This window comes from Genypterus blacodes, unplaced genomic scaffold (assembly GCF_046128005.1).
Source record: "Genypterus blacodes isolate CSIRO-AG114 ecotype Tasmania unplaced genomic scaffold, CSIRO-AGI_Gbla_v1 ptg000033l_1, whole genome shotgun sequence".
Taxonomy (NCBI): Eukaryota; Metazoa; Chordata; class Actinopteri; order Ophidiiformes; family Ophidiidae; genus Genypterus; species Genypterus blacodes.
In genome coordinates, this window is record NW_027466846.1 from 2,659,774 (window position 1) to 2,685,530 (window position 25,757).

Below are 25,757 nucleotides of genomic sequence, written 5' to 3' on the forward strand. Positions count from 1 at the left end.
TGTAAATGAGCATTCAATAAAATGTTTTACCACACAGTATTCTGCGATTCTGCAGTGGGCTATATGTGATTATTTGGTACTTTAAGTATTTAATTTCATAAATAATAAAAACATTCTTACATTTGGAGAGTGTAAAACTCACAACAATAGTACATGCAAATGTTAATCATTTCCTAATAATTTTTTTCAAGGCCTCAGGCAGCCACTGGAGCTAGGATACGCATATGGCTCCGTAGCCTCTTGCAGTGGAAATCCCTTATCCATCCCTCTGTCTCACAATGGCTGAGGGACACCATGGTTCCTCTTAAACTAAAGAAAATAAAATACACAATGAAGGGGCACACTGATAAGTTTTACCACAAATGGCAAACATTTCTACCTTACAGATCTACAGATTACGCCAGACTAATGACAGGATACTTGAATACGAAACAATAGATCTCTCGTGTTTTGTCTACCCCTGTATAGGGTTGTGTGATGTGGGGTTTTGTGGCTGTTGGGGTGGAGTTTTATTTATTTACATTTTTTAATTGAAATTTTTTCGCTACTCTTTCTCACGACCTTCTCTCCCCCCTTTTTGTCTATCCACAGCCCATGCTGCGTTTTTCAACTACTGGTACTACTGGACTGATGATATCCTGTAAAAACGGCACCTGATGTCATCTGAAACTCCACGGTAAAATTGTCTTGTCCTTTCACCACATCTTTACTGGCTGTGACTAGTTGCTGTCACACGTTTGTTATCCCTTTGCCTGGATTCATATGTACATCACTGATATTTCACATAGAGGATTGTATGGGAGGGACTCTGTATGAGCGCTGAATCAGCAGGTCATCCTCTTTACTGTTCCCTTTGCGTTTGCGTCTGGGAACTGCCCAGAAAACGCTCAGCCTTAGTAATTCTTTACTTCTCTCTTTACTTCAATAAAAAGTTGATTAATGTCCTGTCCTTCTTCAAAAGTTTCACATATAATATTTTCATACTAACAGCATTGAGGTTATCTGCAACTCCAGGGTTAAATTGTCCTGTCATGTCATGTCTACTGGCCTTTTTACCCCAGCAACTTTATTTCCTAATTCACATGTAAATTACATATGTGTGCTCTCATTACTGTTTTTTCCTCCCCTTTCTGTATAAAACAATCTACACAATGACTCTGATCACTGATGAGTGTTGTTCTTTCATTGTTCCTGATTAGTTTCTCCTGTTCCTGATTTGCCTCAGTCTCTAGTGTAGTTAGCCTGTGTGTTTCCCTGTGTGAGTTTGTCTTTGTTCCGTGTCAAGCATTACAGTGTATTTTCTGGCATTTGCTTTCTGGCAATCTCAGACAGTATTTTGGATTTTGCCTTTTGCTCTCCCCCTCTTGGATGTACTTCTCTGTACCCAACCTTGCTTGTAGTCACAAACAGAAATGGGGACAACAGTCAAGATCATGACCTAATCATGGTGATGGGGGTGGCATAAGTTGTGTTATCGGGTGTTGTCACTGTCACTGTCCACTTATTCTGAGCTACATTCATTGGGGCAGGTATTGGGGACAACATGGACAGTTTAGAATTTCCAGTGCACCTATGCTGCATGACTTAGCCTCACAGTAGTGAGAGAGGGGTTGTGTCTTTTACAGGAGATGGAAGACAAAAATCTTCTTGAAAACAACCAATAAAAATGTATAATCACATTACAAGGTCTGGAGTAACTGGGGACCCCTGCTGAAGACCCAGTCTCTTTCAGCAATGCCTCTGGTAACAGTTCACTCATGACTATTGTGTTCCATCCATGAGGGACAAAAATCATGTGGTTGCTACCTTGTTGCTACCTTGAGAAGAACAGGGGCCTGTACTGCAACAGAAGCTCTACTGACCTCTCCCTTGATTGTTAATCCTGCAATCAGGATTAATCGATATCCGGATCAGGAAGATTTGTTAATGCAGCGACATGTCCACTCCCATAAAAAGGGGTGTATCTGCAAAGATGAGCCTATAGGAACAAGATGGAACAGTCACATTCAGATACCTAAATCATGTCAGAGTAGCTTATATTTTTGTATGCTTATCTATTACCTGGGGTCTCCAACCTTTTGTCCTCTAATTTGTCGAAATAAAAGTGTCCGAGAGCTACTCATGTTTTACATTATTAGTAACATTTATCCACATGGCTTCTCCACCTACACCAGAAGCGCACATAAATGTACTCAAAATTTTACTTAAAATGTACTTAACTTTGCTCTCTGCCTTCGATCAAGAATCTGCATCGTTGGTAAAGCATATCCTTGGGGAAAAGAAATTGAAAATATCCTTTGTACAGGGAATCTCCCTTAAGATATGTCAAGGGGATCCTGCTGAAACCGTGATGCTATTTTCCAAATGAGGTTATTGGTCAACAGGCAGTGCTTTATATTTCAGCCCGACTAAACTCCAACAAATTCTGTTCCAGACCAGAAATCGTGTGGAGCATAAGTTACCTTGCTGACAGAGTGATTTCAGAAGTGAGTCAACTTTGTGACACAGAAAAATCAGACTTGAGCTTCAACATGCTGAATAAGCCGTTGACCATGCTTTGTTGTAAAGGTTCGAGTGCTTTGGTGTTTGCTTCGGTGTCTTTTGGTCCTTGGCAGACACATTTTTTTCTAAGGGTTTGTTTATTGTTTATTTCTGTCTTCATGTGTAACAATTTCTGTTATAAAGTCTGAGCTTATCGCTTGCATGAGACTATGATGGCTTACTGTGGAATGGAGAAGCTGGAATGCCGATTCTTGGAGTGACCTAATTTTAAGTTACATTTAACACTATTGCGGTAGTTAACTTTTTATGTTTCATGATGTGAATAAAAGTGCCTCCAACCATCCCTGTGTGAGAGTGTGTGTTTGTGCCTGTGGCAACAGCAGAAGCTCTTAACTTGTCTAATCCAGTCCTGTCTAGTCCGTCTATAATTACAATTTATGAGAGATGAAATATTCTGACATTTCCCTCAGTAAGTGTTTTGAAATGCTGAGTCAGTTCTGCAGGCAGTCACAGTCCAGCATGTGTATGCCTGCACAGGGAGAGATTTTTTTCTACTCACTTTCCAAACTTAGCACAATGGGAAAATATTATTTGAGTTCAGAAAATTGCCTGTGAAGATTCACAATCATCCAGGTTTCATTCCAAGTATTAGTCATAGCCAGGGTCCTACAACTCCACTGAGGTTATAACCTTTCAGACAAGAGGAGGAACGTCTTCCCCCTTTTTTTTTTACCTTGGAAAATTTTCCACTTTAATTTCGTCTATTGCAGACTAAACATTTAAGAGAATCATAAGTATATAAGAATCTACAGCTACAATCATCAAAATTCTGTGACAGTATCCTTTTCATTTCCGCTTCACTTTGAGAAGTCAAATTGTGTCTGATTTTTATTGCACATTACTATATATTATATATTTTACATTTTTTCTTCAAATTCTCCAAATATATATATATATATATTTGCATTAGTCTCAATTATTTTTTAGCTCGCATGGGGTATATCCTATGTTTCCAAAGATGCTGTGTCATGCTGAATTATGGGGAGAGATTTGTCTAATGATGTCTCAAGACATCTTGGGTACAATTTGGAAAGCTGGGATCTCCACTAGGGTTTAAACAATTATTGGTTAAACAAAATGAGCATGATGATGACAGACCCAACTAGTGGTGTTGACTAGAGTGCATTGCTCAGAACTGACTTGGACTTTTGGCCCAATTTTCCTCTTGAGACTCTTAATCCAAAAAGATTTTACACCACTCACTGACTTTTGAATTTACGTGAATTTGAGGCTTTTGAAAGATTAAACATAATGTTTTTAACAGTCCTGTGTATCTAAGTTTATCTGGAAGGCATCTAAAAAGCATACAAAGTGTCTGTAAATCGACTAGACAAATTATTATAGTGAAATTAAATTTTGCATAGAACTGTGTCTAGAAAAACCAGGTGATTTTTGATTTTCATGCTCTAAGTATATTCTACTTCCTAAAATTTATAAACCAATATTTCAAGATCAAAGCTGGCTTACCTCCAAAGATTAAGCCATAAACCTATTTTGATCTGCCATTCCACTCAAATAGATGACAAGGCACTTCACTTTTGTCGGGCTTACTTTCTAAGACTTCTGATCAACTTTCTCTCCTGATCTAGAGTATTTATATATATATTCATCTCTTCTTTCTTTTAGATTGTCTGGTTTTCTCTTTCCTTCTTCATCTCCCTCTCCTCTGTCTTATTGTCTCTCTTTATGAGCAGGCTGCTGTTGTTGAAGGATGTTGTGGTAAATCAGAGAAAAGACGTGTGCCCTCAGGAAGGAGAACATCCCAACAAACACAATCGCTTTCACCTTCACCCTCAGCTTCTGAGCACATTGTTCAGCCCAACGGCGCACAAACAGGCCCACAGCAGAGAGAGCAAGCTGCCATAGAAACGTTTACAGGCCCGTCCTGAAGAATGCAAACAAAACAGAGTAGAGCTCTTATCTGACAAAAGAGTAAACTTTAGACAGTCCTGTCGTGGCTTGCCTGTGTGGTCTTTCAACCGCAATACAGTGCATTGGGAGATCATTTTCTCAAAAATGATGATTGCCTCATTTTGTCAATCTTGCTTTAACCTAGCAACTTGAGTAAAAATGCATTCGGATTTCTAGAGAAGGCTTTGATAGATTCTTGGTTAATTTCTGTTAAAAGGGAGAGATACACACATGCAAGGGAGTGGAGAGAGTTAGTCATTAATCCTTGGCTTCCCAGCAGGGATTAAAATGCATGATGCTCAATTCCCACACAGCAACAATCCCTCTGATGGGTCACTGTTGCTCATCACAGGTTGAGGTTGATGATGATCACATGGCTGCTGTGAACTTTTGAAACATTTGCTGTGGACAACCAGACAGGTGAAGTTCACAGCATAAGGAGAACTCCTTCCTAATGCATGACTTTTTGTGTTTACTGCTTTGCATGCATTTTTGTACCTTTTTATAATCCCACTAGAAGAGTGGTTCCTCCATATTATATGCGATATTGGGCTTTACAATTAAAGTTGACTCGTGCTCACTGTGATTGAACTAAAAATGCACGAGAACTGTGAAAAGAAGGAAGGAAAGCGAAACAAGAATGTGACACGTATACACACACAGTGAATCAATAGGATTCCGCCAGGTGGTGGAGGTGGTATACATAGGTTCAGACATTAACATGGCTGAATAATTCTAGGCCTGAAATGAATACCATGTTAACATTTCTCATAATTTATTTGTTCTAATGACTGAAGAATGAATGAAGAATACATGGAACTAAAAATAAAGTAAGTCCCCAGTCTGAATCAAAGATATCTGCAGACACTAAAAGTAAAAAGTGATGCGTAGGGTAAATGCCCTTGGAGCAGCTTCTACCCTACCATGGAAACATACATTTGAGTAAGATACTAGAGAAAGCTGTCGTCTCTCATTGTGCCCTCTGCCTTCCTCTGTAGTTTAGTTAGGGTTACTCGTCATGTTCTTTGAGAATTTAAATCGATTACATACATTTTACAAAAAGGAACCATGACTCAGGATTATCACTCTATGAGCTTCAGGATCCACGGTTGGAACTCAGAAGACCAACACATTGCTGATTGGGTCCCCCCGCCCTATCAGGTGCATATTTTTGTGCAGAGTGAAACAACAGTGAGGTGTCAAGTCATTCTTTAATTTTCAATTACCACCATTGCTTTTACTGCTGTTATGTTTTGTTGGATTGTGAAGTTCTGACATGTGTGTAAACAATGTATTTGGTGCACCATAGACATGGCTTGCTTCTTAACATTCTCACTGAAGGAACCTTGTAGTCCCTCTGGATAATTCCAGGTAAAGTAGTGAGAAATTCAGCCCTGAACATTAGATCTGAAAGCACCATCAGTGACCTGACCTCCCTGTAGTAAAAAGGAAGACTATGGCTTCACCCCGTTTAACCCTTTTTGGTTTAATGGCTCACACCTTCAGAGAGAAACAGTGTTTGATCAGCTGACAGCTCACTGACACGATGTGAGCCCACTCTCCACCTCCGCACATACCTTCCAACAAGTCAGGCCTACAAAAAAATGCACGTATGAACACACACACACAAGCAGGAATGCACAGCGAAGACTGATAATTAACCAAGGATAACACGTGCATAAATTCATAGATTTACAATGCATGAAAATACTGTGGATTGCGATGAAAAATTTGGACACATTGAATTATTAGTCATTTAAACCATTGTTTTTGTTAGGACCATTGTTTTTGTTACAGTTACCTACACTAATAGTCTGATGAACATTTGTGATCATATGTGAGCTGATGTGTCTGCTGATTGTGGGCAGATGCACAGCCTCCAGCTGCACACAAGGTTACAATCAGACTGCAAGAAACAAATTCCTTTACTTGGACAGGAGAACAAATTCTGTCTTGGCGAAATCTTGACATTTCTACAAAGTCTGGCAATTTCTTATGTCTACAGAAATTTCTGTGAGAGGAGAAATGTTCTTTATGTGATATTATGACACATAAAGAAATGTTCTATAAGCAAACAAATGAGTTCTCATCAACACTAAAATATCTTTCCAATTAATTAAAGAAAGAAAGTTTGGAGTTACCAGGCAGAGTAAAAATTTTAAGTTTCAATAGGATTATCCAAATATGAGACACATCGTCATGGCTGTTACCACATGTTCCTCTTGTGGTTTCTATGGTCTCTGCATGTGTGTGTGCTGGTATCTTTGAATAGCTCTGCACACACACTAGTGATAATATCTGTGTGTGTGTGTGTGTGTGTGCGTGTGTGTGTGTGTGTGTGTGTGTGTGTGTGTGTGTGTGTGTGCGCGCGTGTGTGTGTGCGGGTGTGTGTGTGTGTGCAAGCAAATTTTTGTGTGTGTTTGTCTGTGTGATAATACTGGAGACATGAGGGTTTACTGCGTCTATCACACAGCAATGGTGTGGCTGCTTCCATGGGGGGCCAACACACTGACTGGAAATGGACAGCAAGGGTCCGATGTATCCCTGGGTGACAGGTAAGGTGGGAGGAGTGAGCCCACTGCAGGACAGGGGATTGAACTGAGGCAGGGACAAAGACGGTTAGGTGTTCCATTACCTGGTTTGGGCTGGGTCTCCTGGGCTTGCCTAATCATGGACTTGACTCCCCAAGTAACGGCAGCAACCATGCAGGAAGGTGGAAGGATGGGTACAGGCTTGTGGGTGTGCTCCCCCTGTTCAACCTGACGGGATAAGGCTTTGTGTTCCTGGACGCAGAGTCAGATGCAGAGTCACTACAGTCCACCCTAGAAAGTAGCACTCCTGTGAGGGCCCTGGGTCCTGATACCTGAACTGCTGATACACAGTACAATCGATAAAACACTCATCGACCTCCGAATCAGTTAGAGCAGACAGTGAAGTGGACTGGGCCACACCAGAGCAGTAGCACCCCGACTACTGACAAGCCACCCCTTGTAATCAACACATGGGGTATGAGGCGATAAAATGACCAGCTTAGCAACAATAAAAGGACTGGGAGTACCTTCTACGAATCCTTTCCTTGGGAGACAGATGAATCTGATCAATTTGAAAGGGCTTGGGACCACTCGACACCTCCTGCCGGGGCTCAGGAGGACGGAAAGGAGCTATGCCAAAAGCAGGACGAAACACAGTGGAAGCAGTGCGACACAGAGAAAATTGCTCTGAGATCTATCTTAACTGCCTCGTCCAAAGTAATATAATTGGCATGGATGGCCATTTCTTTGCTAACCTCTTGGTTCAAGCCACTCAGTTAAAGAAAACTGAGGGCCCTGCAACAAGTTAGCCAGGTAGGTGATCCTCGCCGTTTCGCGGATCAATCAGCTGGGAAGGCTTGGCTGGGAGTGAGTGGGGGGATCTACACTAGGTCACTGACATTGTTTGTTTGAGCAGCCTTGGCAGTATTTGGCCTCACTTTCCAGGTCTGTAGGCAGTTGAATTACATTTGGAAAAATGTAATTCTGCTGGGAGGCAGTGGCTCAGTGGGTAGTGCTTCCGCTCAGGAACCGGAGGGTTGCTGGTTCGAGCCCCTGCCGAGGTGCCCCTGAGCAAGGCACCGAACCTTCAATTGCTCCCCCCTCTGCGAAGGGTGGTAATGTAATGTGATGTAAGTCACTTTGGATAAAAGCGTCTGCCAAATGATTGTAATGTAATTCAAAAGGTGATCTTAAAAAAGATTACATTCAGTAGAATCACTAGAGTACCACTTTAATGACTTTATTAATTAATTACAACTAGAGCAAACAATAGAAAAAAGTACTATTATCAAATATTCTATTCAATATTTAGAAATGCAGTTTACAATCTGAATCTACAAAGTAACTAAAGTACTGTACAAGAAAAGTACTAGTACATACAAAATAGTTTCTGTGATATAAATACTCAAGAAAAGCACTAGTTCTTGTGTATGAGTATAGTTGCTAAATGTTACTACCCCGTACTGTTTGCTACAGGTGAGGGCTCTGATTTCAGCTGTAATCCTAACAACATCCTAACAAGGCCAAAAGCGCAAAGCAGGTCTCTGTCATCTAACACGGTAGCATATGGAGTTTTTTGTTCCCACACCCAGCTTCACGTAAACACCTCATTACGTTGTACAGGACGTTTGGGGGGGCTTAGCCATAAAAGCCATACAGACAGTGACAATTAGACCCCTGTCTGAAGCTGCTGGCTGCTGAAGGAGCTGCAGGTAATCACCACAAATTAATACCTGCACAGGCTGCAGGCGCTCTCTGTGAACTCTGAGACCAAAAGGCTTTGACAGCAGCAGGGAGGGATGAGGCCTCCCGTATCCTTATGACGTGACAGGTCTGTCAGTGAGAGCGAGAAAAAACAATCATACAAGACACAAACAAAATACTCTGTAATTGTGTGAAGATTTTAAGTTTCACATAATAAATATCCTGCTCCTTTCACATGTCTTAAAATTCTTCACAAATGCAAACACACACAAAACTATACTTAAAGTATCTCTAAGCCCTTTTCAAAGCAGGATTGGGTGTTGAGAGGGGCTAAGAGGCCAACAGAGGGCGTGGGCAGATGAGGACTTTGGATCTGTGGAGTGTCTCTGCTGGGAGACACAACACAAGATACAAAGGCCAGGATGTCTGACAGAAGGTGTCTGAACTTTGGGAGGTTTGAAGGTGAGCATTTACTACTTGAAACAGCTCCCAAAAAGTGATGCACATCTATTCCCAGTTGTTGTTTTTTCAGTTAGTGACAGTGACTTGTTGGGAATAAAACTTGTGGCCTTTGAAGCATAGGTGGTGAAGGTGGTATCTCAGGTTTCCGTCTGTTATCTGCAATGTGGCTTTTGTGTTTTAGATCTGATGTTATCTGATGTGGCAAGAGATAGTTGGAGGACAAAACAGCACTTTCCCACTTTTTGCTATGCAATGTGGGTGTGAATAAACACATGACAAATTCCGATGAAAGGATGAAGAAGCCGCATCCATGTGGGTAGCAAAGTTAAGCAAGGTATGAATCATAAAGGTGTTTGTTTTATCTTGTCATGACAAAACAGCATCGACACAAATAAACTCCTCAAATAAATTCTAATTGACTCATCAGATGCGAACGCAAACGAGTTCTGAGGGAATTGAAACTATAGGAAAAAAAAAGCTGATATGATATGTTGATGATATGATAGTTGATCTAGAACTACATAGGGCTAGGTGTACCTGGTTTAAATTAAGTAAACTATATCTTTGATTATCCATAGCAAATCATATGGATGCTGTGAAAAGGTGGTAACACATCAAACTTACCTAAGATCTGGTCATGTACTAACACTTTTTGTTCAGGCCGTTTGGCAGCATGTCTTCTACAGAATAGGAGAAGCAACGCTTGGGTTTTCACGTGTTCCTCATGTCCAATTCCGCTTCTGCTAAATGGACCAAATGATAACCAACAATAGGAAACTATCCTAATTCTGTTGTTGTTCCATGTTATATGTTAACCTCTCCTTCTTTTAAATTGAGTGAATGTTCGCACATTGCTTTCATCACTATATTTTGGTTTGGACTAGAGCAGACAGACTAGAAGTCAATGTGTGAGTGCTTTAAAATTACTTACTCCCAATGGACTTACAAAAACTCCTTGTGGTGGAATTCCTCAAGTGCTCTAATTACACTGGACATATTGCTGGGCACACTGAGCGAAAACAGGCCATAGATACCATCTCTTTGAGGCCATGCCCCTAATCATCTGCTCTGTTGGGATTGGTCAGTAGTTTTAGGCCTGAAGTGGCAACACCCATGGCCACTCAAATACACAAAATCACAATTTTACTTGTTGTAAATGTACTTTGTGTACTGTAGTTACTTTCTACCTCTGAATTTGCACAGCATTGATTTTTTTTTTTTTTTAACCTTTCCACAAAATCCTCAGTGGCAGGTACGCATGGATGCGGGACAGGCCTGACTCCCACGACCATCAACACAACCACAACTAGAACTGACAAGTGTGTGCATGAATGCATATTTGTGTAGGTGGGTATGTTAGCGTTGGCATCCCAAGTGACAGTGAAAGTTCTAAGCAACACGAGAAGATAGTTGATTGATGATGTGCTTTCAAATTATTTTCAGAAAAAAAGAAAGAAAGAAAGAGAGAAAGAAAGAAAGAAAGAAAGAAAGAAAGAAAGAAAGAAAGAAAGAAAGAAAGAAAGAAAGAAAGAAAGAAAGAAAGAAAGAAAGAAAGATTGCAAATAGATAAGCAGAGAATATCGAATGAGGAAATAATTGTATGCTTGTCGAGAAGTGCTTTCTCTGTGACATGTGGTGTCATCAACCATTTCCTAACCACTTGGGCTTGGGCGTAGTTATTACAAGGCTTACACTATTGCACCAGTCCTGCCACACTCAATACAGGCACCCTGATTGACCAGTGGGAGTTGCAAGCTCTGACAGCTTCCCATCAATTACTACTGGTGCACCCAAAATCTGACAACAGCGATTCTCCTATCGTATAATGAATGTGAAAGAAATTATCAGTTATTACAGCTGTCAGATAGACCCAGTAGTCTTAAAATGTGTGAAATATCAGAATAAACAATGTAGAAAGTCTCCCAAAATTAATTAATTCAAGCAAAAATTTAAATACTAACAATATGTGTCACATGTAATATATGTTCCTTGAGTAGTGCTTTCATCAAACAGAAATGGGAGGAGTTTAGAGAATTGGCGCCTTGTTGGTTATGAATGCAAGTTGCATTTCTTTGTATTCTATTTAGATAACAGTTGTACTATACTCATGTCTGAATCATGATTCATTACACTGACTGTGCCCCCTGAGCTGCATTCAAATGACAACACAGAGGGAAAATACATATTGTGTCAGAGCACAGAGCGCCGTGTACGTCTGCATTTACAGCTCAGTGCTAAATGATTGAGGTGTCCTTTCAAGGCGAAACACGCCATTGTTTCCATAACAATCCACAATCTGACACAGGAAGTAGTACACAGGACACAAATACAATGACCAGCGCGACTGCTGGTCCCGACAACAGAACCACGGCTCCACAGAGCAGTGGGAAAATGTTCCAGTGTGTTCTCTGGAGCACCCATGTACGCACACATGCGCACATATTTTCTCTCTCTTGCTTTCTCTCTTTCTGTCTCCAAAGCCAAGTATTTTATTCGGTTATCTTGGAATAAACTAATGATAATGTTTGAATTAATTAATGAAAAACCACAAAATGAATTTCTTGGGTCAGACTAAAAACATTTCCTATATTCAGCATTTGTGTATAATAATACAATTTAGAAAAATCCCCTTATCACTGAAAAATCGAAAGAATTGTTGAGCAAAATAAACCTTAAAATTGTAATTTGTAAAAATTGTGTCCCAACAACTGACTTGAAACTACTAGCCAGCGACCTAGTAGTAGCAACCTATTTAGGGTTAAAGTTAAATTGCACATTTCAATTACATGTGAAATGAGACATAGTGAGCGGGAAGTCTTTCAGGATGTTAATAATTGTCTGAGTAATAATTAATTAAATCAAGTAATAATTTTGTAAGTTTTCAGTTTGAGAACCTGACACATTCTGACATAAAGGTGAAGCCACTTTGAAGCAGCCATACTAGCTAGTTAGGCAGCTAGCCATGCTGGCAACTCTTGGCTATGTGAAACAGCTATGTGTCAAAACCCTGACCCTTGTATGAATAAGGTTGTTCAACTACATCCAAGATCACAACTACAGTCGGATAACAATTTATTATGTCCATGAGGAACACTTTGAAATATTTACTTTTCAGCAAAATGTCAGTCGGCAGAGAAAGATGGTGACCAGGTCATTGGAGCTACCTGAGGCCACATGTAATTAATCGTACTTCCCGATGAAGAGGAAGAGTGAAATGCCTGAAAGTAATAATCACAAAAATTTACATAAATACTAAAATGTCTGATCATAGCACGTCTCCTTCAACCTGTGCCCTAACATCAACAGTACAAGTTCAATAGCACCGTGAAAAATGGGAATAAATTAAATGTTGTTTGGTATAAATTTTGAATGGTGTCAGATTGCTGTAAAAAAAAAAGGATTTATTTATGTATGGACGTGGGTCAAAGCAGCAGTCAAATGAAGTCCAAAATCAAGAAACATTTCATTGCTAAGATAAGTAGTTAGTGTTAGTTTCAGGATGGTGTGTTCCACCCTGCTAACCATCTTTACTTTGCTTTACACTGATTCAAAGCTATTTGCTGGATGTTTGTCTTTGTGTCTTTGGTGGTACAAAGCCATATCTATGGTTTTGTGGGTACTCATTTGACTGTTCTGTTCCCCATGTTTCCACCCTGGTGCTGGCCTAGGTGTGTCTCATGATGGAAGAGAGGTTGGCGGGAAAGACGATCAGAGACCAGTGGCAGATTGGAGGATTTGATCTTGAGGCTTTGAGTCAAACGAAGCAGCACTTGAGTAAACATATCAACCCTCTCAGAGCTGTTCCATCATCAGTCTAACAACACTTAGGCTGACCGCCCATCGCTGACCACACACTCTCTGTTCCATGTTTACTGTCAACATAGATAAGATGCCTTTGAGACTTTGAGTTTCTCTTAGGTTGATAATATCTCTAGCAGCACTTTTCATGGCCACTTTGTTTGAGGATTTTCAGTTCAATCCCTCTGAAATTCAATGCGACAGGTACTCTGAAAGCTGCTTGCTTCAAACACATAGAGTGGCAAAGTGTTTGTCTGTTTGCACTTGTGTGTGCGTGTGTGAGAAGACAAAACCCATATCTCTTTGCTCCACTAAGGAGGAGATGACACCTTTTAGTACTGCTCTCATGTCTGTACTTGCACTTTATCTGAGAGATTTAACATTGGATTGTTTTAGTAATACACAAGTTTGTTGTTTTTCACATAAACCTGCTTCTTTCAGTCTATTCCAAACCACACCCGTCTGAATAGTATTGACTTACATGCAATGTTGAAAAATTCTGTAAATTCTGAAAAGACTTAAACCAGCTCAAATAGAAACAAGTTAAATATTGTGTAAATTGTTACAGCATGAAGTTAAAACATTGCCAATGGGAGCCACAAACATGTTTGTGACCATAAAGCCAGTGTAAATTATTTGATTTAAGCTTAATTTGCTTCATATAAGCAAAACATAGATATAATTGCTGGCCTCCAACTTGAAGAATAACAAACTTGTAAGGTCAACATACACCCAAAATATAATATAAGACATTGTGTGTTCTCTTCTCAGGTTCTGTTTGACATGACAAGTCAATTAAAATTTATTTGTGTAGCCGAATATCATGCGCAATGTCTGGGAGCCCCGTGGATTGACACATTCGATGACTCTCTGGGGTAGGAAGTCTTCTGGCATGGATAACACAGCAGCCAGGAGAACTAGAAAGCAGCTAGTCTATGGGCCCCACAGGCCGGAGGGATGGTTAGTCACAGCACAGGAGAGAGCACATGTATACCATAAAAGACAGGAGGACAGGCAAGAAGGAGAGAATAAGAACAGAAAGAGAGAATCAGCTGCTGTACCCCATCTGCTGACCTCACTACGTTCTCACCCCTAACCTGCCAATACTGCAGCCCAGGCAAGCCCCCCCCCCTTCCCTCTCTATAATGATCTTGAGACATTCTTCAATAAATCTGTTTATTTTCATTCTCGTTAAACTGTTGCAGCATTTAAGTTGTTTGTCAATCGTAAAAGGAAGCTTCAAGCGCAGTCTGTGAATCAAACACATTACCTTGACACCACAGAGCTGCGCTTATTATGCCAAAAGAAAAAAGACTGGGGAATGCAATTGGGTAGGAATGCCGGTGGAATTCCCCGGAATCCCCCCCTTCCCGCCACTTTCCCCCCAAATCACTGCTCACTATCCCATAAGGAGTTTTAACATGCAGCACAATGGACAAGGGGAGCTATTCTGTGACTATAATGCAAGGAAACGTTACCTCAGTGCAAAAAATGTCAGACTACAGCGGTCCCCCCCTGGAAACAATCAGTGAGGAAACTGAGGCAGGTGCCCACCTCCTGTGAAAATATCCGAGTGCAGAGGGAAGGGCTGGGCGGGCGTGTCGCTGTTGACAGCAGCACCACTCTGTACGGTTAGTCAAAGAGCAATTAAACCATAAAATCAAAACTGCTGTTCACCTCAAATTACTGTACTAAATACCAAACTGTGTAACACCAAACACAGGCACACACATGCAAATGGTAAGTTATCCCTAACACACTATTGCGTACAGAGCCTCTAAAGCCCGGGAATTACAATTCAGTGGACAGTGGTGCAAAGAATAACCCATATCAAAAGCTAACTAATTAATAGAACATTTTCACCTGTGTCCTAATGTTGTCTGATTTGCTGTGGTAGGTAGATCTCCATGTTAAGTCTGTAGTAGCTATGGCATTTACCACATGCCGCGTTATTTTATTCACTGTGACTCTGGGTCTGCCGGGGGTAATGATTTGTATCCAGCCATGCCAACTTGTGTTGCTGTGGTCTGCATAGATCATAAAAAAATGGAGGGATGGCAGCTCAAATGATCGATCTGTGCATGTGGAGTGCAGCTGTGCCATTGTGCTTTCCAAGGGGAATTAACATGGATCCACTACACTGAAACACTTCATTTTCCTCAATTACAAGCATACGAGTGTCATCTGATAGATCAAGAGAGTCACAAGCTTTCACATTTTTCTCATATCCCCCTGTCACGGTGGACATTTTACTAACTAGAGCTATTACTGTGATTTAAACAGCTACAACTAGCATTATATAACAGGATATAAGCTAGTGCTAACCTACCAGGGTGGTGCTTGAATATGACACCATAAGGGTCATTACAGGGTCATCACTGCATGCTGTGTCTCTGATTGTCAGTTGTACTTGGTCAGACAGGACTGGCCAGTAGCTTGGGACCATTTCCATGATTTTTGGAGGTGTGTCACGCTGCAGTTAAACTTTTAATTACTGATGAGCTAGAGGCTGAATATACCCAATTTACTGTGAAGTACCAAATCAGTAAGGTTGTAATGACAGAATGCAACAGTGAGATACAGTATTTGACCTAAAAGAGGAGGACAAATGCATGAAAAAACATGTGAATGTTTCAATCATTTCATTTTCATTTTAACATGTGTGAGATGGGTGTGCCAGACAGACAAAATTCAATAAATTCTTCATGGATGAGTAGCTACAATCTGTGGCCACCAGCAAGTGTATGCCTGCAATCTGCAATGATTTACAGTCCACCACCTGAAAGCAGATGCTTGGAATTATGTTATGATAAGATAGCGTAACAGCAAAATCAAAATATCAGGATTTCTTGACTTTCCATATATTTTCTGTGGTGCATTAAATAAAGCAGCCATTACAGCTATGATGGCATTGTAAACTAAGGGCACATTCACACATAACTTGCTAAATGCACATTAACAGAACTTTTTCTTTAACTTGGATTTGGAACAGGTTTGCAAAGAAGTGAGCCCTGGTCCGCCAAAAATCAGTGGTCTCTTCCAAGAGACTGCTACCAGCTGAATCATGCTTCAGTTTGTTAAGATGAGAAAATGTTTTACTATGGTCCAGGCCAAAGTGACAGACCATGATACTATGTTAATGTTGGTGTGAATAAATTGAGGAGTCCATGTAACTTCTGTTGTAATTCAGATATGTGTGTTTGCCAGCTCTTTAAGCTATAATTTATATTTTTTGGCAAATAATAAGGCATTATTTAAACTGTATTTTGTGTTAACAAATCAGTAAAGTAGCTGGAGTTACAGCACCTTTAGGAAACTGCAACAACATCAGTAAATGCACAAGAATGTGGAATCATAATATGTCTCTACGGTCATAACTGTCTGGCGTCCTGAGAAATGACGACATCATTTACCAAAACCTCCCCCAAACACATCTTCGATGTCTTCCATGGAATGCCCTGATAAGATGTGTGGTATTTCTTTGGTAGCAATTAGTAATACAATATGTTGGAAATCCAAAGACAAATCCAAACTCCAAATAAGGTGTGCATTACAAATAGATGGGAGGATGAAACTGTAACCAAAAATGGCTTACAAAAGAACAACATATCGGTCTGTGAAAAGATAGTAATAGTTCTTTACAAATAATATTACAGACTTGGAGCTGTAATATTAACATGTTTGTGTAGTACAACACAAATAGCCTCCTGTACTTCCCGTCTGAGATCTGATACCAAATGAAGACCTGGAACCTAAACATTGTGCATCGTTCGATAAATTACAGGGGCATTAGAAGCACTGCTTGCTGGTTTTCATTCAACATAATGAAGCACTCAGCCTCCCATGAGGGGCGGCAGGGATCAGAACTCCGACCTCCCAGAGGATTTTCTTTAATGTCTTTGTGCACGTGTAGATTTGATACTCTCCCCCCTTTAAATTAGATCCCACTACATCCATTAGTCACAGAAGCCTGTTAATATGTCTCTTCAAAGGGAGGGGACCCCACATAAAAGTCTATATGGACCTATTGTAGATCCAAAACCCTATTATGTTGTGTAATACAGTGGTCATGCTCCATGTCTGGTCATGATTGTATGGAAAGCTGAAATAAGAAGAAAAAAGATCATTAATGGGTATCAAAGGCATAGTTTAGTTAAACCTTTGAGGTCTACTATTGTTACTACCACTAAGACTCAACCTGAATAAATCTTGAGCTCATTGTCAATTAGCATAAAACACAAAATAGATGTATTTTCAGGAGAACCTGGGCCTTTTAATGTAGTTTAGGTTAGTCAAAATTCTACTATACTTTTTCCATTTTTATAAATTATTTATTTGTCTAAAAATCCTTCATATATTTTAACGCAACATATCAATATTCCTTAAAAAATGTTGCCATGTTTGCAGTAAACATGGAGCCCCTCCCCTGCAAGGAGTGAGTGACACCAACAAAGTGAAAAGTGTATGAAAATACAAGAAGACACGTCTAATACTGTGAACTATTGTTTCCTTGTGGGTTAAGGTTAGGGTTAGGGAACCAGTTCACGTTAACACCCCTAATCAACCACCCTTTGTCCGTGACAGGACCAAGCCCATCATGCTCATCATGCGAAAGTTTGCGCCCCCCTCCTTTACACACATGCACCAGAAGGGGCACCGCAGGGCAGCCGGCAGCCAGCGTTGGAGTTTAGTGCCTTGCCCAAGGGCACCTCAGCAGTGGAGGCAAAAATGGGAATGCTTTGGTGCAACAGGTCCACAGGGTTTTGAAACAGACACCATACAGGTCCCAAGCCGAGTCCCCTATGGAATGAGCCACTGTAGCCCCAAATAGCATTTGCCCCGTGTGAGGCTCGAACTCACGGCCTTCAGATTATGAGACTGACGCGCTGCCAACTGCACCAACGAGGCATGAAAAAAAGCATGTCATCCTGATAAAAAATGCCCGGTGTTGGCTCGTGAGGGGTTTATCAATAAAGATGAAAAATGGCATCAGAGGAGTTATACCCATGTTCCTCAACTTCAACGTTTAACTTATCATTTCTGAATGCGCTCGTAGTTGCTTTAGAACCAGTTCATGTTAACACCCCTAATCAACCATCCTTTGTCCGTGACAGGACCAAGCCCCTCATATTGCTTTGGCAGTCCATTCTTATTTCCTGCAGATACATTACCAGCATATGGGAACATGGTGTGGGAGCTGGAGCTCAGAAAGCCAAAGCTATGACTATACAGTATGTATGTATGTATTCAATGGGTTATAGGCATGTGTGTGTGTGTGTGCGTGCGATTATCGCTGGCCAGAATCTCCAGGGAGAGCAGCAACATTGTTAAAACAGGACATTTTTTGTTGTACCGGTTGACAGACAGGCTGTGAATGTTGGTTCCCTGCTTGCTGAGGAGGGTGGCAGAGGACCGTATTCAGGTGGTTTAGCTTAAGGAAATGTCAATTTCTTCAGCAAGATATCAATCTGGTGGAGAACATTGCCAGACACAACAATGCAGTGTTGAAAATGGGAGCAGGCCGCATTACCCTCCCCAACCGGCGCGGGTATGAGTGAAGGAGTGCGCCGACTGCTTGGCCTGATAAGCACCTGCCATGAGGCTGTGACAAGGGAAAGGGAGCATTGCGGTAGGAATTGTTCTGAGTAATGAGCATGCATGATGTCACCCACAGTCATTGTTTTTAAACATGTCAGTAAAATAATGACAAAATAGTGGGAGTCGTTTACAGTGAAATGCATTGAGTCATTTACATGTGTAGCACAGCTACTCCTACAAGCTGCCTTACGAGAATGTTTGTCACCTCTAGGCATCTACTAGAGATGACAGGGATATAGGAGGAGATAGGGAAACAGAGGGAAAGAATATATATTGACGGATGTCTTCAGAATTGTTTGTTTATTGATTTTCAAGTTAGAAAGTAATGTCTTCACTTTAGTTTCACAGTAGTTTTCACAAGTTAGGTAAGACTAAAATATTGCCACCATTTCACAGCATCTATCTATCCATCCACTAGCACCAGCATGTAGCCATAATTGAAAAGATTTAAAGATTAAATGTATGTCCAATTTAGAGAGCCTTGGACAACCTGCCTGTTGCTATAAGACTGAGCTCTAGTAGTTTATATTTCACATCCAAGAAGCACCTCCTTCATCCTGCATCATCATGACACCATGACGAGTTTATTTGCAATTGAAAATGGATAGATATAACTTTTCCTTCAGCTTGACAAAGTAATAAAATATATATGACAACATGTGGGGAGGCAGTAGCTCAGTGGGTAGAGCTTCCAACCGGAGGGTCGCCGGTTCGAGTCCCTGCCGAGGTGCCCCTGAGCAAGGCACCGAACCCGTAATTGCTCCCCCCTCTGCAAAGGTTGGTAATGTAATGTAAGTCGCTTTGGATAAAAGCGTCTGCCAAATGATCGTAATTTATTTATTTTATTTAATTTAACACAGAAAATATATATCAATAGATGTCAATATACACAGACAGTACAATAAACACACAACAGCAAAATATGTAAATAAGCCTATCCATTCTACTAAAAATAAGGATAAAAACAGATGAATGTGAAGCACAGGGTCAGAGGTGGCAAACATGTGTCAAGATGGTAGTGGGAGTACCGGGCTCCTGTTGTGATGGAAGCTTTGTGACGGCTAGCACCATGGCCATTACCCTCTTAGATTCTAATTACAGAGGCCAAGAGTAGGACACAGAAAGGGAGACATGCCTGGACATGTGAAGTTAGAGGAACACTTGGGCCCCACGACACACACACACACATACTCATTGAGATCACTCACACACAGACCTGTAACATTCTCCCAGCCAATCACTCACTCTTCCTTTGAGTATGAAAACAGGGTTTTTTGAAGTGCTGAATGGGTGGGGCCTGCCACATCGCCAAACACAATGAGCAGTAGAGTGTTCAATCACAGGAAAGTATTATTCCAAAGTACATTCAGTTCACCATCCTGTGTGAGTGACAACTTGTGCCTTAAACTCCATGTACAGCCTTGTTGATGTAAACCTCCATCCATCTGGCACTACGAGCTGGATCAAAGAAATATGTGCAGGTCCATCCGCTCACTTACAGTTAATTCAACCGGAGAGAGGTCTTGATGGAGCAGAACAGGGACTGTTTCCACTGTGAAACAACCCACAAAAAATGTATGTACAGTATATACATATATGAGTATCCAAGTGTCGTCACAAAGACAGAAGGAAGTGTGAAAAGTGAGGACATTTTACGTTTAAATATTTACATATTTTTTTATATTATTATTAGGCCACTTCTAAAGGTTATAGATAAGTTAAGGCCTACAGTCTAGCATGAAATTCAAAAATTAAAGAATAAAAATGACGCAGGCATTCAGGTGGTTATTTTTCTGCATTACCCATTTATGTTCCAGCTTCTTTTCACCGACTGACTGAACAGTTATGTAAGTCGCTTTGGATAAAAGCGTCTACTAAATGACTGTAAACATTCTTTTTGAGAATTTCCTGATTCTGAGTAGAATTTATGGCTCCATCAGTGATGGAACGCTGCGTAGGTGCCACACCATCACACTACCAACACAATGTTTGGGGGAGGGTTTCTTGTCTTCACCATCTCTACGTTTAAGGGTAGGCTTAAAACTTTCCTTTTTGATAAAGCTTATAGTTGGAGCCAGCCAGGCTTGCCTTGGACCGGCCTCTAGTTATGCTGCTATAGGCTTAGACTGCTGGAGGACTTCCCATGATGCACTGAGCTCTTCTTTGTTCCTCCCCTCTCTGTCTGTGCATATCCATATCATTGCATCACCACTACTTTTCACTAACTTTACTTCGTCCCTGGAGTTTTCTATGATCTCTTGTCTCACAGGGTGTTGTGGAAGCCTGTCCTCTAGAGATGAAGACCCTGTCCTTCTATTTGTATTAACATCATTATTGTTATTGATGCTGTGCCTCTCTGTGTGTGTCTCTCTCTTGTCTCTATCGTTCCTGTTAAAGAGTTTTTCCTTTCCGCTGTAGCCAAGTGCTTGCTCATGAGGGAATGTTGGCTTTCTTTTAATGCTGTGTATGTTAAGTGCCTTGAGATAAAGTTTGTTATGATTTAGCTCTGTATAAATGAAGTTGAATTGAGTTGAATTGAATTAGAGCATATCATTTACATCCTCATCACAGGTAATTTAGTGTATTGGAGCTGAGTTAATGTCCTTAATTTGCTGACTGGTTATGTCTGTTGCCAGTTTAATGTCTCTGTATCTGACGGCCTATGCAGGGAGAAGCATGTCTTTAATTTTTTGGAAATAACTCTGTTTTGTTTTTGTCTGAGAATAGATGCACTGATATTTTATTGTACGACTCTTTCATGGAGAGATTTGATCCAATTCTTAAAGTGCATTTGCTCTGTTCTGCTTTTTGCAGTCGTTCTGATGACTCAGGGGAAAAGGCGTCAGGCGGTACATTTCAGCAATGACGCACATTTTAGTTGCCAAAATTAAGACATTTTTTGATTTGGTTAACAAGATACACATTTTTACAATAGGAGGATGGTTGTCAACCCCTGGGTTAGACTGGCAATCCTACAGTCTTATGTAAGGGTAGCATAAGCCAATGTACTGTATGTGTATGTGTGTTTGTATGCGTGTGCGTGCATGTGTGTGCGCGCGGGTCTTTCAAAATGTGTGTAATGCGTTCCTCACATGAGCCATAGAGGCCCGACACAGACGAGTGGCTTCTGACAGGCATTTCAAACCTCCTCCTGCCCTCTCCACCGCGTGGCCTCGCCGATAATGGGAACCTGATCGCAGGGAGAGGAAAGAGGGGAGACGGAGGAGGTGGTGTGGCAAGGGGGAGTGCGTGGACTGCCTTTTGTGAGAAACTCTTCAAAGCGTTGGCCCTCCTATTTGTCCGATGGAGCTCTTTGTAACGGTATCCTCCACTGTCATTTTGCCCCCTTTATTTTAAGCAGGGCTATTATTGCTCCCATACCCCTCACATACCCCAAGGCTTTGTGTGCACGGACAGGGTCAGGTTTTAACTTTTTTTTCACCCTGTTCAGACCTTCTTTTCTCCCCCTCCTCCACATGCTGTGCGTACAGAGTAAAGTATCACACTGGCCAACAGGCGCTTGCCTAATTCTAGGTCTCATTGGGGGTGGGGGGGGTGTCAGGCCAGTGAACAGCTCACCCGTCATTGGCCTCAATTCCATGGCTGCATGCTGTGAAGGCATCACTATGATAATGACGGCTGTCCACCATGACCACAAGTCTGCTGTGGGAGACATATTTAATTTCCAAACAGGAGAAGAGGTTTGACAGAAACGAGACGCACAATTTACAGAATGATTGCTTAAGGCATAAATGTTCATTCTCCGGTCTCAAAAATAAAGACATTTCAGAGTCGAATGCCTTTGCAAAACACCTTCTGAGGTAAAAAGTTCACATGTGTCTAACTAAACTTATAACTTCATGTAGAGGAGCTTTCAAAGGTTTTTCCACATGTTCTATGGATCCTAATCTTGACTGCTGTGTGCTGCCACTTTCATTTAAAAAGAAGGATTTCGGAGTATCAATAGTTTGATTATAATCCCTAATTTCTTACTTTGACTCTTTGACAAAATTGATTTCAAAGCACTCCATGAATGAAACCTACACAACAAACATCATTGTGTGATATGATTATGTGGAGGAAATATATATTGTGTGCCCTGTAATGGCACAAAAGGCATTCTGGGTATTACTAAATAAGTTCATTGCTCAAGCTGATCTTTTTCTGATTTCTTATCAAGCTCTGTCTCAACAAAATGAAAATGCTGTTATTTCAATGTATGAAAGGAATTGTTCCATTTCGTTTTTGTGCATGTGAGGTCCTGTCTAAACATTTCTGTGGAAGAATTAGAATTGTCTCCTGCCCAGGGACTACGGATGAAGTCAAGTGAAGTTTATTTCTATAACCCAATATCACATACAATATCTCCAAGGCTTTACAGACCGATAACATCAGGAAGTTCCCAACCAAGCCTAAAACTCTCTAGGAAGATGAGGATAAACTCCCACAAAAACTTAAATGTATAACGTAAAAAGGAACCCCAGGAGAGGGAATTCCAAGAGAGATTCCCCCTCCAGGAACGTTCAATAGGGACTTCTGGTGCGGTTATACAATAATACAATGAAGCATGCAAAAGCAGTCAACACATACTCAGATGAGAATTAGCTCAGTAGTTAAAATCTGGTGCAATGACATATTGTGCATGGTATCAACAAATAAACGCATCAATAAACAAATATATAAAATTGTGTATTTGTCATTGCATGGAAAATTATATATTATATACTGTAAGAGTAGTAGCAGTTAAGTGCAATTAGTAGTAGTAAGTCTCCAAAAGTAAAATGACCATTACCTCAAACTTTAAGTGCAGTGCTTAAATAAAAGTACTTAGTTACTTGGGTGCCAGCCTGCTCACTTGCCAGCACGTTTGCGATGTCAACCTCCTGACCTTGTGATGTAGTCATGCATGGCACCCCTCAACCCACCCTCCCACCCCCAAACATCATGCTGTTCCCCTGTAATATCTGACATGAGAAGATGAATAATAGATCAGAGGCTTTAGCTGGCCAGTAACTCTATCTGAGTCCAGGGACAGGAGGCAGGCTAGCGGCTCCAGCCAACAGCAAGCACGTGACCATCAGAAGATCCATTCATTGTGAGCGCTGAGGAGTAAAAGCTGATTATTACCCTACTGAACAGCATGTGGTGGATATGAACGATTACTGCTGTGGCCTCACTGTGCACCCAGCAGCTCTGCTGCACACAGCTGTGCACTGATGAAGGCTGACATGCAGAGTGATGTTATTCTGTGTCTTGCACTGAGGCTGATTGATACGTTATAATCCTCACATAGAAATATTACATTATTTTCCAACATAGTCTACCTTTCAAGCTCCCTTCACCCCTTAACAAGGACCTGCTCTCTACCACACTGTGGAGGTAGAGAGAAAACTGAGCCTGACTGTGAAGCTCTATGGTCCAACCTCACCTATGGTCATGAGCTCTAGGAAATGATAGAAAGAATATGATCAATGCCAAAATGAGTTTTCTGTGCAGGGTACACAGACAAGGTGAGGAGCTCAGAGTGGAACTGCTGCATAATGCTTTATCATCATATTCAGAAACAGAAACCCTGGAGAGGACTTCTAGGCACATTAAACTTGGAGGAGGCCACAGGGCAGGCCTACAATGTAATGGGACAGTGCAAGGGACAGGGTCCTCTGGCCTCAGTGCTTAGACCTTTGCCTCCATGACCTGGACCAAATAAGCTGTGGAAAATGGAGTTAATGACTGAAGGAAATTGTCCTTCCAAAACTTCAACTTTTGTTTCATCTATAAAATGCTGAATTCCTGAATTTTGACATCTGTGTTTACACCGTTGATCCATTCAATCGTTGAAGGTTCAGTGTTGATAGACATATGGTTTAGTCAGCAAAGATTAATCTATCATTGCATTTCTTTCATTTCATGTGTAGCCCATTAACACATACAGGGAAGTGCTTTTTCCCTCATTTGCACTTTTCCTTGTAAATGTGGCCCTTTTTACACTTGCTTAGTTTGGTCTGCTTCAATCCCAGGTTATTTTCACCCTCAGGATGGTTTGTTGACTCATTTATACAACATTTGTTTGGTCTGCCTGAGACATTTCTGACCAAAGTGTTATCACATGAATCTTGATATATTTTAGTCTCTTGGTCTAGAAAAAATCCCTTTGATGAAACTTTGACTAAAAACTTGAAATTCACATTTGATCAGCTTTTACTTTACATGCTGCTTCTCCTGTGTAAAAGAAAATATTGATTAAAATATGGGAAAGGCCTTGTTGTTGTCTACTGTTTGTGTTAGATAATAATAAGAGCTGTAAATATTGTGGGGATGTGATTCACTGGAAAGGGTGATACAGTCTTTCATGTGTTTGTTGTTGCTCTGTTGGGAATAAAGCATTAAAATGGTTGCAATGAAACACAGAAGGTGCAACAGTGTTGTGGAAACAATAAACATGGTGTCGGAAATGAGTCAACCTACAGCTGCTGGAAGTTAAGATTCATTTTCACCTTTTCCCAGCAGAGATCATTACAGAAAAACAAGTAACACATTGATCTTAAAGGGACTGAGTGTTGAGTAGAAGCCTGAGACGCTTAATTGCTATATTTTTCTGTTTTCCAATACCTGAACTGAATTTGTTTTTGTCTTTTTGTTTTTCTTGGACGTTTTTATCTTCTAGAGTTCATAACCACAGCTTTTTGGTTGGATTTTTTATTTTGTAGAAACAAGCTGAATATCAGCAAATCTCTGTGACAAAGCAACTTTACAAGACAGATAATGTTAGGACTGTGTGTCAGACTTTGTTTTGGACTTCCTCTGCCACCTAGTGGTAACAAAAATATGAATATGGCTTTAAACAACATCAAGGGAGTAAAAAAATCAAGGTGACAAACAAAGCGATTTCTCAATAGAGAATTGACCGGCCCTGAGGAGAAACACTATCCACCACGAGGTGAATAAAGAGTCGATTACAACAGAGCCCAATCAACACAGTGTATCTGATTCACATACTGAGCAGAGAATAATGTGGGCACGCTTGGATACTTGCACAACAAACACACAAACACACACACGCAAACACACACGCACCATCCTCTCCGGAGGGGATCAGGTTACTTTCTGTGTCCAGTGGCTTATTAAACATTAAGCTGAACAGCTTCCCTACAGGAGAGAAAAAGCCCACCCACCCCCCTCCCTCTCCTCCTC

The 25,757-nt window shown here is 40.9% G+C and overlaps 1 non-coding gene across 1 annotated transcript; it reads right to left on the reverse strand.

Moving 5' to 3' along the window:
* Positions 1 to 17,803: 17,803 nt before the first annotated feature.
* On the reverse strand, positions 17,804 to 17,876 carry trnam-cau (transfer RNA methionine (anticodon CAU)). Its single transcript has one exon. It is a non-coding gene; the product is annotated as a tRNA-Met (tRNA).
* Between the last annotated feature and the right edge of the window lie 7,881 nt (positions 17,877 to 25,757).